This window comes from Aotus nancymaae, unplaced genomic scaffold (genome assembly GCF_030222135.1).
Source record: "Aotus nancymaae isolate 86718 unplaced genomic scaffold, 86718_ANA_hifiasm-v0.15.2.pri h1tg000040l, whole genome shotgun sequence".
NCBI classification, from domain to species: Eukaryota; Metazoa; Chordata; class Mammalia; order Primates; family Aotidae; genus Aotus; species Aotus nancymaae.
In genome coordinates, this window is record NW_026988454.1 from 10,264,847 (window position 1) to 10,281,265 (window position 16,419).

The window sequence follows — 16,419 nt, forward strand, 5'->3', positions numbered from 1 at the left end:
AGCTTTTTCCCTCCACCACCGAGCCTTCCTGGTTTCTGCCAGTAGAGGGAGACATCACTGCTTGCTTTCTTCTCTCATAATTGGATGGCTGTGCATACATTCCGGCTATCATCAAGAAGCGGCTGGGTATGTTTGAATTGGTCCCACCAGTTACATAACCCTATTACAGCTGACTGCTTAGATCTCTGACAGTGACAGTCCATCTTCTCTGAACAGCAAATTGAGATATTCATGTTTTTATTTCAAAACAACCTTTTGAAAGTTCATATTTATCAAATATTAGGTTAAATCATATAAGACATTACCATTTTTTTAAGGTAAAAAATTGGTTGAATGCTGGATACTAATAGAATAAAAGCTTCATTTGTTGTAAGAGTGCCTATGAAAAGACCTTTCTGCTGGCAGCATAACGATCCCACTATCTGGAGTGCTGGAGCTTTTGCTGTTACTGCAATAACTCACTGTGACAGCTGATTTACTGCCCAAATGAAGCATCGGCGTTTAACTTGCAAAGAAGTTTATGGCTTCAGATGTCTGGATGTCACACACATTAGCACTTAATGTTACAATTTAAAAACACCATAGAGATCATTTACTTGTTTCTGCAGATTCTCAAATAAAATTGCTCATGATGGAATATATTGTATTTTACCCTAGCTGACTTCTTGTCTGAAAAAAACTGAGTGTACAGATGCTACTAAAAGCAAAACCTAGGAATTTTCTAGATGGTCTGTATACAAATTAAGAATCAGTGAAATTATTTATCACTTTTGCTCCAGTTCTGTCAGAAGTGTTAGAGTTATGCATCATTTATTTCTGCTTGGCTGTGAGGCTCTGTTCTGGGGTCTTAGGAATGCTTATTTACGGTTATAGACACACCACAATCTTCTAAAGTCCACCCAAAATGAAGCTGCAGCTTGGGAGGAGAGCTTTTTTGTATTCTTTTATTTAACATTATCATTTGTGTTTGCCTAAGTTATTTTTTCCTACTATATTTGATTTTTCACACTATACAGGGAGAGTTCTTCTGCAATACTAGTTTAATAAATCAAGCAACTGCTGGTTTAATCTTGTTTTGATAATGGATTGGGGGATTTAAAATATTAGGTTAAGTAAATATAGTAAATAATTTTCTAAAAAAAAATTACAGCAATTATGTACCATGTTACTATCTTTGCATTTGGCATGCAATCCCAAAGGACTTTTGTAGCAACAAGTGCCAGACATAAGCATAAATGACGGCACCAATGCTATACAGAAGTTACATTATTTGACAATCAAATGAGGCGTGCACACTAAAAAGTGGACCCTCACTGGATGTCGTCAGTATGCCATGCATAGACATTGTCCTGTACAGATCTTCAGTGCTAGCTAATAATAAGAGCCAATAATGAGGGAAGCAGGAATATTGAAAATGTGGTCCTCAGCTGGCTCTGGGTGATTTACACATGCTTCCAGTGTGGCTCCTTGGAATTTCATAGGAGTTTGGATGGCAAGAAATACTCGAGGTCACACGCATCATCTTATTGCTTTAGATGTCACGTTGTAACTTCTCTAACATTTTCTTCCTTGAGAATTTATAACGGGGATAATCTCATAGGCACTGAATAACCGCCCCCCTCCCCAACTTGTGTGAGAAGATACACTACCACTGAATTTTCCCGTATTTGAGATAATAAATAAGATCTCGGTAGGTACTTTGATGCCAGCTATCTATCAATATTTATCTAATTTTTGACCTGCCATATCAGGGTGTTTACCTAGATGTAAAATTATAAAGCCTTTATCTCTAATTTCTAAAATACTGCATATTTCTATAGAAGCACCTTTTCTATCATTCAAGAAATACCTTTCTTTTCCAGATACTGGTCCTAAAATAAAATGGCAGGCAAAATTTTTTTTTTTTTGACACAGAGTCTTGCTCTGTTGCCAGGTGCCAGGCTGGAGTGCAGTGGCGTGACCTTGGCTTACTGTAACCTCTGCCTCCCGGGTTCAAGCAATTCTCCTGCCTCAGCCTCCCAAGTAGCTGGGATTACAGGCACGCGCCACCATGCCCAGCTAATTTATATTTTTTTAGTAGTGACGGGGTTTCACCATGTTGGCCAGGATGGTCTCGATCTCTTGACCTCGTGATCCGCCTGCCTCAGCCTCCTAAAATGGCAGGCAAAAATTTGACCAAAGATACCTAGGGCCTCTTTCCCTCCAGCTTTTTTCTCTTCTGCAAATGAACATGCTGAGTCTGATGCTAAATCTGTTTCCAAAGGCTCCTCCTTCAAAGTAAGCATTGGAAATGGCTTTAGGCCAGAGTAGTCATACCCTAAGGCTAATTCAGTGTTTACTGCTGGCAGAGCCGGTAGCAAATGACCCATGTGTGGAACATATGGCAACATGGGTTATAACATGTCCTCTAACTATAGAGACAAAGCTTCTACTCCCAGGAATGATGGAGAACTGATACTGGATCAACGTTCACTCTGTGTATAAGGGAGTATATGAAACTGGCCAAAGTACAGGACGCAAATGGTTTCCAGTAGGGCATAACAGATAATGCAAGACTGTAATCCTTGAGGGAAACTTACAAGCTAAGCCCCACAACCAACCAGTTCTTTTCTTGGGGAAAGTTCCCCAACCACTGCACAGTTGGAGCCTGAGCAGACCATCATCGTTTGGCTATAGAGAAAGCGGAGATCAGAGTGTGAGACAGCCAAAGTGTCTGGATCTGCAGGGCAGGAAACTGGAGAAGAGGATGCTGTTCAGAGAGGAAGGACCAGAAGTGCTAGAGGGGGCTCCTCACAAGTCTGTAGTGAAGGGCTGTGCTGTGGATGGGCAGGGTGAGACTCCCTTGCCCCAAAGTTTGTAAGACAGCAGCTGCAATGGGTTTGAAAGAGAAGCAGAGATACTAGAGGTGGAGAAAGGTAGGGCATCAGGGACACTGATGTCATTAACACCTCCAACACATTATTAACGTCCCTGGGACCCCTAAGACATCAGAAAGGCTGTGTCTTAGGAGTAAGAATCGTGCCCTAAAGTAAGACCCTAGGCCCATCCTAACAAGCTTGAAACCAAACAATCTTCAGAGAAGACAATTTGGAGGTTGAGTTCCAACAAATTAGTCTGGAAAACACTTTGGACTTTCCACAGATCTATACTAACAAAATAGAATATAAGCCCACACAAATTCAAGGTGACTAGCCAGTAACTGAACTTCTTGCTGTAACAGGAGCAACACTCTTTGGTGGAAGATAACAAAATCCAGTCTCTACACCATATATCTAAAATGTCCTGTATTCAATAAAATGTTAATAGACACATAAAGAAATGGGAAAACCAAATAGAACCAAATCAAAATTCTCTAACTAAAAAGTACAATAAGCAAAATGAACCATACACAAAATGAAAAATGATCTGGATAAGGTTAGCAGTAGATTGGATATGGCAGAAGAATCAGTGAACATGAAGACAGATCCAAAGAAATTATCCAGTCTGAAGAGCTGAGAGAGATGTTGAAGGAAAAAGCAGAGTCTCAGGGACCTACCCTCTGAGCCAATGTCAAGTGGTCTAACATGTCTATCACTGGAGTTCCAGGAGGAAGGAGAATGGATTAAGGCAGAAAAAAAAGAAAGTGAAGGCAAAAAGCATCCCAATTGGATGAAAACAATAACTTTCAGACCCAAAGAAATGGCACCAACTCTAAGCAGTATTAACAGCAGAGATCACTCGTGGGTCAGGTCAGTAATTCACCTGGATACTGATATGTTTCCACATGGACAAATCTTTTGCCTGATCTCTACTAGACTGGTCTGAAGTGGTACAAATGGTTTGGACTCCAGGGAGCCAGTAGAAAGAAAAAAGCATGAGTTTAATTCGCCATTGATTAACAAAGAGAGGACACTGCCGATGCTTGATAGATGTGCTGATCAGGTTGCAGGTTAGATTATGAAGAGGTTGCACATTCAGTCCCACAGCCTGGTTTTGTGACTGACCACAACCAATTAATCATCCTTCTGCAGAGAAAGCAGACAGAGCAGTGGGGTGTGGCTTCCTTAGCCCTGGGAGGAGCCTTCATGCCACTGCACTCCATAAGAAGACCTACCAGGGAGACCTTTGCTATGGGGGTTAAGAAGAGTGTTTTCCATGGAGTCAGACTGCCAAGCATGAGGTCTCAGCGTGGCCACTGCTTATCTCTGTCACACACTTAACATCCCTGAGTCTCAGTCTCCTCACTGGGGCAATCAGAATACCCACATCAGACAGTTTTGTGAGGACTAGATGAGAGAATTATTTTGTCAAGCACTGAGCCCAGTGTCCCGCACACAGGAGCCAATCTCTTTCTCCTCGCTCTCCTTTAACCAACATTTGCTGAAACCAACCATCATAGGAACTATTCTAGACTCTGGGTAGAAGTGCTAAGCAAACAGCACTGAAGTACTCAATTACTATTATTAAAGCCCTAAGCGTTTTTAATAGAGGGTAACATATTCATTGACAGCTGAAATTCCTAAATCCCTGAAGTCTGACTGAAGTTCCCTGTAATGTATAAATGAGTGATGATTGATCACTTCCTAAGCACAGGTTTTCACAGGGGACTGCGGGTAAGGGTAATGGGTTGTGGGGACTGAAAGAGTGTGGCTGAAAATCACTTTCCACACAGTCACACTTTCCACATCCCCTGTAGATGTTTCTTTATTGAGGTGCATAGCATAGGGTTAAAAGCATGGACCCTGGGGGCAAATTAGGACGATTTTGTTAGAAAAATGTACTTAAATTCTCCTTGCTCCAATTTTGTTAATCTATAAAATGGAGGTAGTATTAGTAGCAGCCTCAGAGGGTGCTGTGAGGGTTAGCAGAAGTTATTTACGCGGAAGGCTTGGAACAGCACGTGGTATGTCCATGTGGTATAGTCTGGGGAGTGGTGAGCCCTGCGTTGTTGTGAAGGTGGCTGAACTGCAAAGAGGGGAGTCGGGAAAGAGCATTGAGCCTCAGGTTCCACTTAGCTCCAGCCCTGCCTGCGCTCTTTCCACAGCCCTGTGAGCATGGCCCTGGCACCACAGAAGCCCACGGCTGAATGTATGTACAAACTCCCCTCACTGGAGCTCGTTCACAGGAGGTTCCTAACATACATTAATTTGTTCCAACTTCTTTTCCTCATTCCTTCCATCCTCCAATTTTGCCACATCTCCAAAAACCTCCACCCTGAAGGTGGAACTAGGAGCTAGAGGGAAGGAGTTCTCTTTGATGTAGTGACATGCCATGGTTTCATGAAGTTATGGCCGTGGTTGGATGAAATTAATCTGTGAGCCAAGAGGCAGACACCACAGTCATTCTAGCCATCAGACACTGTAGGCAAGTGAGGAACAACTGAAGCAAAAGGAAGGCCTGTTTGCCAGGTGCCTGAATGGCCTGTGAATGTACAGTAGAGTGGCACATTATCTGGTGGTGATAGTGGCCTGTTGATTAGACACAGTGGGCTCAAAGCTCTGATGACAGAGAAGAGGCTGCTGGATGGGACCTCCACTGGATGGGGGCCTGAAGGTCGATGTTTGGCCCTTGCCACCAATGCTGAAGTCCTCTGTCCAACATTGCTAGGAGATGCTTCCTGTCCCAAGTCTGAGATCCCTGGGTGGGGACTCCTGTCTGCTAAGAGCTCTGTGTGCTGGGCCATTCCCTCTTGGATTGAGTAGGATGTGAATCCCAGGCCCACCCTCTGGTCCTAGATGTGACCTGTGGGGCCACACAGAACACATCTCATCCTCTCCTGCATATGTTCTCATGGCACTTGGGGCACTCCAACAGTGGGTTGGAGCCTTGAAACCAAAAGGACTTCTTCCAGAAGCAACTTCAGTTGCAAAGGCAGTGTGGGGAGGGCATGGGGCTCCAAGCCAATTAGACTTTTAAATTTATCCATCTATGAGCAACTGACTTTGTAATTGGTAATGATTTCTGTGTAATCATATGTGTGCTTGGGGATTCTTATGAAGTAGGAAAAACTCAACCTACAAATCATTTCTAAACTGTCATAAAATTTTCATGAGTGCTGAATTTAACAATTAATGAAGTTAACATATTCATGTGTCTCATAGACATTAAACATTTATCAATTTTGATTTTGCAGTTTTCTTTTCATGTTTTAGAGCTTGTAATTTCTTTTCCAGGTCTTAAAATGTTTTATAGTTCCTGGAAAAGGGCACAGGCACTTGGCTACAGTGTCTGATGGCTAGAATGACCATGGTGTCCACTTCTTGGCTCGCAGATGAATTTCATCCAACCACGGCCATAACTTCATGAAACCATGGCATGTCACTACGTCAAAGAGAACTCCTTCCCTCTAGCTCCTAGTTCCACCTTCAGGGTGGAGGTTTTTGGAGATGTGGCAAAATTGGAGGATGGAAGGAATGAGGAAAAGAAGTTGGAACAAATTAATATGTGTTAAGAATCTCCTGTGAGCAAGCTCCTGCGAGGGGAATTTGCATATACATTCAACCGAACTTTATAAACCACCTCCAGGCTGGGCACGGGACTCACACCTGTAATCCCAGCATTTTGGGAGGCCAAGGCGGGCAGAGTACTTGAGGTCAGGAGTTCAAGACCAACCTGATCAACATGGTGAAACCCTGTCTCTACTAAAAATGCAAAAATTAGCCAGACATGGTGGTGTGTGCCTGTAATCCCAGCTACGTGGGGGGCTGAAGCAGAGAATCACTTGAACCTGGGAGGTCGAGTGCAGTGAGTAGAGATCGTGCCACTGCATTCCAGCCTAGGTGACAGAGTGAGACTCTGTCTCAAAAAATAATAATAAAATAAAATAAAGGGTTAAGTTAGAAAATGTATTTTTCAGTGCTCTGTAAATTGCAAAGCTCTATGTAAATACAACTATCTGTCTTTATTAATTTGCAATCCGGTGTGCCCATGTCTGGGGACAATAACTCCTTCCTCACTCCATACAGAGTTCTGGTTTGGGGTCCTGGCTTATGCTTTTCCAATAAAAAATGGTGGTGCCTGCCTGCAGTCCAGCTACCTGGGAGGCTGAGGCAGGAGAATCGCTTGAACCCAGGAGGTGGAGGTGGCAGTGAGCCAAGACTGCACCACTGCACTCCAGCCTAGGCGAGAGAGCGAGATTCCGTCTCTAAAAAGCAAAACAAAAAAAAGCACCTCCAGTTTATTAGGTCATAAACTGGTGACGGGAAGAGGAATCCTCACCGCAGGCCAGGGAGGTGAACACTGGTACTGCTTTCTTCATTTTACAGTTTAGGAATTTAAGGCTCTTGGGATTAAGTTCCTTGCCCAAGATCACCCAGGCCCAAAGTGTCAGGGCCGGCAAAGGTCAGAGCCAGCCCGGGTGTTCTGACCCCACAGCTGTTCTCTGCCACACCCCACTGTGTACTTAAAGTATTTGCAAAGCTTCTCCTTCCATTATCTTTCAGGATTATCTTATTCTATTGTTCTTACTGGTGTCCAATTAGACCAAGGAACTTGACTTGAATTGGTGGGGACAGAACTGGCAAAGGTGGGCATAGAGAATGGAAAATGTAATGAATGCTGATTTTGAAAAATAATCTTCCAGCGTGTAAGATGAAATTGGATTAGCATCTCAGATGACAACCATGAGTAAGTCTTAGAGTTTTTCTGAAATGCCGGAGTGACATTCTTCCAGGATAACTGACAAAACGGATTCATATCTCCATCGTTTCAAAGTGATTTTCTACCAACCACACCATTTCTCCGTCAACATGGGGAAGCAAACCTTCCCTGAGCGTTCCATCCACCTACGTGCTGGGCCTCTCCTCACCGCCCCAGGTATCCATGGGCACCCACATTCCACATGCCTAAGTCAGCTTCCCCCCAACTTGCACCTCCTCTTGAAACACCAAGAGCCTTCTCCCTGTGCATGCCTGCACTTTGTTTGCTGGAAACATCCCTCCTACCTTTGGGTGGCAAATTCTCAGAGGTCGACTCCTCCAGGAAGCTTTGCCTGAAACCTAAGTGCTCTTTGCCAAAGCTCCCCCCACCCCAGCAGTCTCTCACATTCTAGCACATTCTGTTCAAACCCTCCACATACCCATTTCTCTGAAGAGACCACATGTTAGTTAAATGAAAGTGACCTAAGGTTTTTCAAAATAAAAGAAACTTCTTTGTACCAAAGCAAATAATGGCCCAAAATCATTCCATTTAACCGAAACTTTTGGAGAGAGCAAGAGAATTTGAAGGCTATGTTGATGGTTCTCAATGCTGGCTGCCAATTAAAGTCATCTCCAGGCCCATGGCACTACGAAGGCCTTGCCGCCCACCCTGGGATTCTGACTTAACTGGATGCAGAGATCAGCACTGTGATTCTGATGAGTGTCCTGGGCTAAGGAGCAACAGATTATAATAAATTATCCCTCAGCTCCAGACATAGGGCCAGACCTGAAGAGGGTCACCTGGTTCCAACTTGAGGGCTTTTCAAATGGAAATATGACACAGAAAGCACCCAAGGTTGGGCGCGGTGGCTAACACCTGTAATCCCAGCACTTTGGGAGGCTGAGGCGGGTGGATCACCTGAGGTCAGGATTTTGAGACCAGCCTGGTCAACATGGTGAAACCCCGTCTCTACTAAAAGTATAAAAATTAGCCTGGTGTGGTTGTACATGCCTGTAATCCCAGGTACTCGGGAGGCTGAGGCAGGAGAATTGCTTGAATTCAGAAGGCTGAGGTTGCAGTGAGCTGAGATTGTGCCATTGCACTCCAGCCTGGGTGACAAGAGCGAGACTCCATCTCAGGGAAAAAAAGAAAAAAAAAAAAAGGAAAAGAAAGCACACAGGCTTGCATCCCTAGCTATGTGACTGTGAGCAAGTTACTCAACATATTCAAGTCTGTTTCATCCTTTGTAAAATGAGGCTATCTTGCAGGTTGTTATGGGGATTAAGTGACGTAATTCTTGCAATAATAGTGTAATAACCTAACCTGGGTTAGCCTAACTGACTCCATCTTAGCTGCAAACCTGACATGCTCTCTTGAGCCTCTCCCTCCCTGCTGCGGCCCCCTCAGGTGCATTACTGGGTCAAAGCTTTGAACGTTGAGAGTGGTTCACACTGTTCACAGTACCTGTAACCACTGTAACCATCCTGCTTGGCAAGTCTATCTGCTATTGTGAATACCCTCCTTGGTGATTGATGTATGGAAAGTTCCCCGCTACTCCCTTTAGTGATTGTATGGAAATACCCTTAGCAACCAACAATCCTGGGAACCTCCTGCCCCCTGGTTACCAGCCTCCTCCTACTAACTTGCTTGTTCTGCTTCTGTACAATTCCGCTTCAGCTAGGCTGCCCCTCCCCTACTTAAATCAAGGTATAAAGGGAAATCAGGCCCCTTCCTTGGGGCCGAGAGATTTTGAGCCTTAGCTGACTCTCGGTCGCCGGCTGAATAAAGGACTCATACTTTGAACTCAGAGCATGGTGTTTCCTTCTAACTCACTTGGTTACAACATTTGGAGACCCCAGCGAGATAGTATTATTTTGTTTGCCACTGGGTGCAGACTGGGCTCGTTCTGGGCTGCCTCGAGCTGGGAGGTGGACTATAGGGGAGACACCCCCTGAGACATTCCAGGACCCCATAGACCACCCCTTGCCGGAGGAGAGCAGATCGACTCTCAGTGCACTCCATCAAATTATTCTTCAGCGACCCCTAGTCCTGCTCCACAGAGAAGGTAAGTCAGGCCAAATCTGGTTATTCCTGGAAGTTACAGGCATCATCCAATTACCGGGATGCTGGAATTGACTACAGTGATTCCTGTGACCTTGGGCTCTGGATGCCCCAGAGTCCCTGGTCCTGGTTCCAGGTTCAGGACTTGGGAGGAGTCCTGGTTCTGTTCAGGACCCGGGAGGAGTCCTGGTTCTGTTCTGGGCTCTGGAAAGAGTCCTGGTTCTGTTCTGGACTCTGGAAAGAGTCCTGGTGCTGTTCAGGACTTGGGAGGAGTCCTGGTTCTGTTCTGGGCTCTGGAAAGAGTCCTGGTTCTGTTCTGAACTCTAGAAGAGTCCTGATTCTGGTTTCTCTGGTGTTGGGTTTTGGACTCTGGGAGAGTCCTGGTTCTGGTTTTTTTTTCTGCCTTTAATCTTGGGTCTAGAGTTCCTGGTCCTGTCGACTTCTGGCTGTCTGCTTTTGGACTCCGGGTGTCCAGAGTCCCTGGTCCTGTCCTTTTGCCTAACCTAGAGGGGCTCAGCCCTAACAGGGGCACCTCCTTGGACTCCGTTGCCACTCCAGAACAGTGGTGGACAGAATCCCTGGTTTCTGTCTAATTTGAAACATTTACACACAAGAAAAACTTTTTTTTTCAGGGTTTAAACTGTTTACAGAGTGCAAAAAAAGACTGAACAGAACCAGGACTCCTCCCAAGTCCTGAACCTGGAACCAGGACCAGGGACTCTGGGGCACAATATTAGCAATGCTCTTCCCATTCTAGAGCGCTGAACCTCACCAGAGACCCACCTGACCAAAGTATGGTTCTAGAGCAAATCAACTTGGTGCTGCTCTTAGAATAGCCTGAAGTTTAGCTTGCGATTCTGACTAATTCAACACTAAAGGATTTGTGTATTTGTTTTCACATCCGTCTAGTCAGGGATTGGAACACAAGAAATTTTTTATCAATTGTGAGATCTAACTATATACAAATCAGGAAATAAATAAGTAAAAAGGAAGATGATTGATTGCTTGGCAAGTTGCCAGATCACTTGGTCTTAGCGACCGTGCAGGCTTTCCAAGGCGCAGAGGGTGAGTGCCCTGGGTGTCTATCGCTGCATCAGACACCAGAAAACCGAAGGGCTTCGGGACCCTTTTGGCCAGGCACGGCTGGTCGTGATGCGCTGGATCAGCCTGTGATGGTCTTTGTTGCTTGGGATGTCTGTTACAGGCAGCCGAAGAAAATCAAAGGAGAAGAATCCTACCGTGGCCCCAGAGAATTTGTTTTGTTGTCAGTCTTGAAATATTTCAGTTCATTTGTCTGTGTTTTGACAATTCCTGGAAATTAATTGGTATGTGTATTTCTCATGGCCCTAACATCACTTAAAGCGGGAGAAAGCAAAGCAACAGTTCCGGGCCGGAACCCGTGCTGGAACTCACTCTGCTAGCGGTTCCCCCGCTTCTCAGCTGCCAAGTGCATTTCACAGAATGTTTAAAAAATACAAAATACCAATTTCTCCCCTTCAGGGCTTACTCCAAGTGCTTCTTGACTCTCACTGAGGTCTGACTGTTTCTTCTCTTCCCCTCCAGTTTTACAAGTTATTCTCATTTTCAATTTGTTTTAACTTTTTCAGTCCTTAAGCTTTCCTTCTTTCATCTATTTTCATAAGACAGTATTGACAGATGAGACAACGCAACAAATTAGATAACTCAGATGAAACAGATAAATTCCTAGAAAGACACATACTACTGAAACTGACCCAGGGAAAAAAATTAAAAATCTGAATAGACCTATAATAAGTAGAGTGAATTAATAATCAATAAAATACCCATGGAGAAAGTTCAAGACCAAATGGCTTTCCTGGCAAATTGTTGCAAATCTTTAAAGATGAATGAACACCGGTTCTTCCCAAACTTTTCAAAAGACAGAAGAGTAAGAAGCACTTCTCAACTCCTTCTATGAAGCCAGTATTACCCCCTGATACCAGCACCAGACAAAAACTTCACAAGAAAACTACAGACAATTCTCTTACAAATACAGACAGAAAATCCTTAACAAAATACTGCAAACTGAATTTAGCAACATATAAAAAGAATTACACCCCATGGCCAAGTGGGCTTTATCCCATAAATGCAAGAAATAGGAGACAAATGAGAAGAGCAACACACGCTCCTCCTCTCAGGGGAAGTTCCGGTGTGATGGCCAGGCCGCGGCGCAGCCCCGCAGCACACCCCCAGTCCTGTGGCAAGTGCGGGCTTAGTCAGTTTCGGGGCTGTTGTTCAGGGTGGGTGGGAGGAGAGGAGGAACTGACAGTCACAGTGTTTACCTCCCTCTGGGGGCTGGAGAGCTCTTGCCTGCACGTGTGGACTGAGATGTCGTCTCTGCCCTCCTAATCTCCTCGTGGAGCTGCAAGGGTCGGAGACTCACAAAGGGCTCACAGCTGGAAGGGGACTTTAGATACGAGTTATTCCCAGCTCCTATTTTGCAGATGAGGAAAATTGAGGACCAGTGAGGCAAGAGTGGCCTGCTCACGGTCAGGGAGCTAACTGGCAAGAGCCAGAATGGGAGCGCTCGTTCCCTGGTTCCCACCCTGGGCTCTTTCCCTCACACCAGCCATCTCCATTGTTTGCCGGTTGCTCTGAGAGGGTACAGTGGAGCTCGCTCATCTTGCCACTCATGGATCTCAGGGAGACAATAATAATAATAGCTGACACTTAAATAGTAGTTCTTTTGTGCTAGGCAAGGTTTTAAGTGCTTTATATGCCTTAACCTAATCCTCACAGAAACCCTACAAGGTAAGAATATCAATGTTCCCATTTTATAGATGAAAACACTGAGGCAGACAGAGGTTAATTAACTTATCAAGGTTATGCATCTAGTAAGTGGCAGCAGTCTGGTCTCTGCACAGTGAATCCCCATCTCCAATTTTCCTCTTCAGGATGGGGATAAAAAGGCATCCTAAAGCCGGCTGGCTGACTCAAAAGCATTTACCATGTGGAAGAGATGTCTCTCTACAGCTTTTATCACGGACTGGAACATCCTGCTTCAGGGACTTCACTATACAGTTCTGTGCTATTGATCAGGTGCAGTGGCTCATGCCTGTAATCCCAGCACTTTAGGAAGCCGAGGTGGGTGGATCATGAGGTCAGGAGTGTGAGACCAGCCTGGCCAACAGGGTGGAACCCTGTCTCTACTAAAAATACAAAAATTAGCTAGGTGTGGTGGCAGGTGCCTGTAATCCCAGCTACTCTGGAGGCCCTTTATCACTCAATTCAATGTAAGGTTTTTTTTTTTTTTTTGCTGGTCTTGAACTCCTGATCTCGTGATCCACCCACCTCTGCCTCCCAAAGTGATGGGATTACAGGTGTGAGCCACTGCACCCAGCTAATAGCATGTGCACACACATGTGCACGCGTGCACACACACACACACAATTCTGTGCTATTACCAAATCCAGAGTAGCGCTCACATGCACATGACTCCCAGGATGTTTAGGTTTTTTACAGTTTTGTCTCCATTAGGGAGGAAGGTAGACCATGGTACTCACTGATGGAGGGCTTCTTTACCATGGGGTCCATGGGCTTTAAGGGGAGATCTTGATCCTGAAATTTCATGCACATGTCATGCGTCTGAGCCTAGACACACAGGCATGGATTCGCCAGGGCTGCGTCGCTGAAGTGTTGTACCGTACAGCTCCCAGGTGCATGCGAGCCTTGTTCATTTCTTTACACCCAACAGTGCTTTCAAGCCTTCCCCTAGAAGCTCTCTGAAAAAATCTGTGCATGCCTGAGTAAAGAAATGAATGGCTGGGTGCGGTGGCTTACACCTGTAATCCCAACACTTCGGGAGGCTGAGGCAGGTGCATCCCTTGAGGTCAGGAGTTTGAGACCAGCCTGGGCGACGTGGCAAAACTGTCTCTACAAAAATTGCAAAAATTAGCCAGGTATGGTGGCACATGCCTGTGGTCTCAGCTATTCAGGAGGCTGAGGTGGGAGGTTCACCTTGAGACCAGGAGGTGGAGGTTGCAGTAAGCTGAGATCGCACCACTGCACTTCAGCCTAGGTGACAAAGTAAGACCCTGTCTCAAAAAAAAAAAAAATGAATGATGCTCTCTGCCTTTTGTGTGTATGGATGGCAGGGGATGCGGAGCCACCTACCCTCAGGCGTGCATGGCAGAGAGTGCACTGTCAGCCTGGGCAGGTGACCAGGGCTGCAGGTCCTCACTCAATCCTGCCATCAGCCCAAGGCCAGCACTGAAGAGACTCTGCTTCCGGGTCCAGAGCTCCTCCTGATCTGCCAGGTGCTCAGTGGCCTGGTGACGCTGCATGCAGCTCTTTCCTTGGGTGTTTAGACTGTCCCATCTTCAGTTGCAGTGGAGAACAGGAGGGCAAGGGGCCTTGGTAATTTTTGTCATCTTCAAGCTTCTGGACACGGTGCTCAAGCTCCCAGATGAATAGATGCCTTAAAAAGTAGCCTTACCAGCTGGGCACGGTGGCTCATGCCTGTAATCCTAGCACTTTGGGAGGCAGAGGCTGGTGGATCACTTGAGGCCAGGAGCTCGAGACCAGCCTGGCCAACATGGTAAAACCCTGTCACTACTAAAAAACACAAAAACTAGCTGGGCATGGTGGCATAGACCTGTAATACTAGCTATTTGGGAAGCTGAGACAGGAGAACAGCTTGAACCCGGGAGGTGGAGGTTACAGTGAGTGGAGATCACGCCACTGCACTCCAGCCGGGGTGACAGAGTGAGACACTGTTTCAAAAAATAAATAAATAAAATAAGTAGCCTTACACTGAATTGAGGCAACGGCTGCACTGTGACGGTGTCCTCTTTCTTAACCTGTGCAGGGCCCTCTTCCAACAATTCTTAAAAGTCACAGCCCGGTGCTTCAGGGGTACTAGTTAGCTGGGAGGTGACTCTTACAGGAATCGGCAAATGTGCCCTAGCATTTCTGCCACATCACAATGTGTGTGCTTGACCACAGTCTTGGTGCAGGTGTAGAATGAATGGACTCCAGAGGGGAATCTGATTTGCCATCTGGAGTAAAATGACCTCCCCACTTCCATCATCAAACCTACCTTCTCTATCACAGAGGCCCAGGGTAGGTGCTCAATAACTGTTTGCTGAATTGATGAATTGTGTCCCATCTGGTCTTGACCTGAAGTGGCTTCCTGGTGACAGCACCTTTAAACAGCCTTTGTTAATTTTCTTAATCTCAAGAAAGTGTAGAGCTTGGTGAGATGAGCACCGTGCAGAACCTGGCGAGCCCAGTACCATGGGGGTCACAGGGTAGGATGAATGTAAGCCCATGGTTTTGATAAGGACGGTTGCCATTAGTGGTGAATTCTACAGAAGGTTCTTAATGCTTCCTTCATGTATCTGCTCACGTGGTGCCCTGACTGCTGACCCCTTTGAAGGCAGATGAGCTGTACTCCACACACCTTGTATCTGCAGCTCCTACTCTAGTCCTCAATACACAGAGGGAACCCAGGTAGAGTTGCTGATTGAATGAGAGGTGATTGTGTGTAGACAGACACACACACACACACACACACACACATCAGAGAGACATGATCAACATATGTGGCCAGAATCCTGGTGAGCTCTGTCCTCACAGGGCACTCCTTGTGCACCTGCGAATCGTCAAGAAGGTCTCAGAGCACAGATTTCCTGGTCTTTAATGCCTGTGCACTTGAGGGCATGTGGTATATGAAGTGAACATGGGCACTGGAGTCACCAGGCTAGTTTTGAACCCACAAAACAGTGTCTGTGTGCCCTTGGGTAGAGAGATGATCAATCTCTCCTACTTAAAATGGTGGGGACAGGTGTCCCCTTTTCCCACTGTTGCTTTAGGGTTAAATGAGGTGCTGACCACCACGTGCCCTGAACACAGCTGGTCTCCGTGAATGTGACCCCCTCTCTCTTCCTCCCTCTGTTCTCAGTTTACTCTTCTGAAAAATATGGGGGAGTGACCCTTAATATCTCCCTGAGTGTGTGAGTTCTGACCAAACAAGTTGCTTCCCTGATCCCTTACAGAGTGAGTGGCAAGGGCCTTAAAGTCAACATACTTGCTTTGAAAGAAAACGCGCCAGGCACTGGCTCACGCCTGTCATCCCAGCACTCCGGGAGGCCGAGGCAGGTGGATCACCTGAGGTCCGGAGTTTGAGACCAACCTGGTCAACATGGAGAACCCTGTCTCTACTAAAAATACAAAAATTAGCTGGGCATGGTGGTGCACACTTGTAGTCCCAGCTACTCAGGAGGCTGAGGCTGGGGAGTCACTTGAACCTGGAAGGCAGAGGTTGCAGTGAGCCGAGATTGTGCCACTGCACTCCAGCCTAGGTGACAGAGCATGACTCTGTCTCTCAAAAAAAAGAGAAAATACTTTATTCACAAAGCACAGCAAAACAACACAAACAAGACACGACTACCGCCAACACGTAAATCCCAGCCACCTCTGCTGGGGCTGAGCCTAGTTCCCGCAGCTTGAACACAGCCACTCAGGTCAGTGTGGAATTAAACAGCCTCCCTTGGCCCTGAGCTATTAGAGATGGTCCTGAGCCTGCCAACTTCCACCTTGCAGTTCTTTGCACCCAGAAGCACGCTGTTGTGGGCTGCTGGCCATGTCCTGTCTACCTGAAAGTCAGGTCTCTGACCTGTCACGGATGCTTTGGAGTGGGGATTCAGCATAGAAAGAGCACACAGCGCAGGATCACAGACCTCTGCAGGAACATGGAACTTCTAACTGTAAGGAGATCTGTTA

At 46.0% G+C, this 16,419-nt stretch overlaps 1 protein-coding gene across 5 annotated transcripts in view; it reads right to left on the minus strand.

Moving 5' to 3' along the window:
* ZDHHC14 (zinc finger DHHC-type palmitoyltransferase 14) overlaps positions 1-16,419 on the minus strand; it is a 301,992-nt gene that overhangs the window by 7,286 nt on the left and 278,287 nt on the right. The window lies entirely within an intron of this gene.